The sequence below is a fragment of the Alosa sapidissima genome, chromosome 19 (assembly GCF_018492685.1).
Source record: "Alosa sapidissima isolate fAloSap1 chromosome 19, fAloSap1.pri, whole genome shotgun sequence".
In the NCBI taxonomy this organism is placed as follows: domain Eukaryota; kingdom Metazoa; phylum Chordata; class Actinopteri; order Clupeiformes; family Clupeidae; genus Alosa; species Alosa sapidissima.
In genome coordinates, this window is record NC_055975.1 from 7,124,318 (window position 1) to 7,125,500 (window position 1,183).

Below are 1,183 nucleotides of genomic sequence, written 5' to 3' on the forward strand. Positions count from 1 at the left end.
ATCCTGGCGGAGTGAAACATAGCCTTGTCACACAATGTAACAAAACCATTAAATGCACAGCATTAAGGGGGGGACGAGACGCAATTAGCCAAGAAATGACTCTGATCTTAGTGACATTTGAGGAAAATCGTAACACAATATCCGGAGCGGCCAGCTGATTGACAGCCTAATCCACGTTTGATGGGTGCTGGTCCACATTCCGTGAGCAGAGCGGGTCGCGGGCAGATAACGAATACAGCTGCACATCCCTGATATGTCCGTGACGACTCGTCACCGGGCAAATTCCTTCGGTTTAAACGATGATGAAAGTATCGACCATTAATGACAGGATCATCTCCCTGCCTGAAATAAACGCTATAATCCCCTCTGCCAGGTCCATGAATTCCTAATATGAGTTATATAAACTGTGGTAATAAATCTGTGTTAGTTCAGTTGTCTTCTGCTGTGTTCTGCAGTCTTTTCTTTGCTGAGATGTATATGAGTACATTGCATTTTCAGTTTTTAAATAACAGTCATCAGTTTTGTTTAAATTTACCATCACCGCTTTGAATACAAAACATTGGCACTGTATAACATTTCTCCACCATATCATGTCCTCTGTATTGAGATGGTTTACCTTTTCTTCACTATATTTTCTTTAAAGACAGAAATCTCCAAACAGAGGGTTTGGAGTTGATTGTTTTTTAGTCATGGTCCAGAGAATTCTCCAGATCAATTGCTTCTACTATATTTATATATAAATGTTCTCTCATTTTGGAAATAATACATTGGGCAAATATTTTGTGTTCTTAATTCAGTAGCTTCATTTGTTGATGACATCAGGCTCCTCTGGGCCTAGAAAACCAGTCAGCCTAAATGGCTACATCCCAATTTCACTGCCATTTCAGAAACACAAGGATGCCAAGTCCTGCATCTTTTACTTGCACCGATTCATAAATAACAAGTCGGAATGTATGCAATGACAGCATAATTACAGAAAAATTGATGGCAAGAACATTTTGTTTTGATTTATTTCTGATGCATCAGATCTTTTCATGCCTGCTGAGAAAAAGGAGCATATGACATAAATGCAGGAGAACCATTATGGGTCATGCCTTTAAAAGGTATGGAAACATCATGCAAAGAGGGGAAGACCTTTGCTGGTCTTGGGTGCTTTTCATATTAGATAAAAACAGTCCACCTA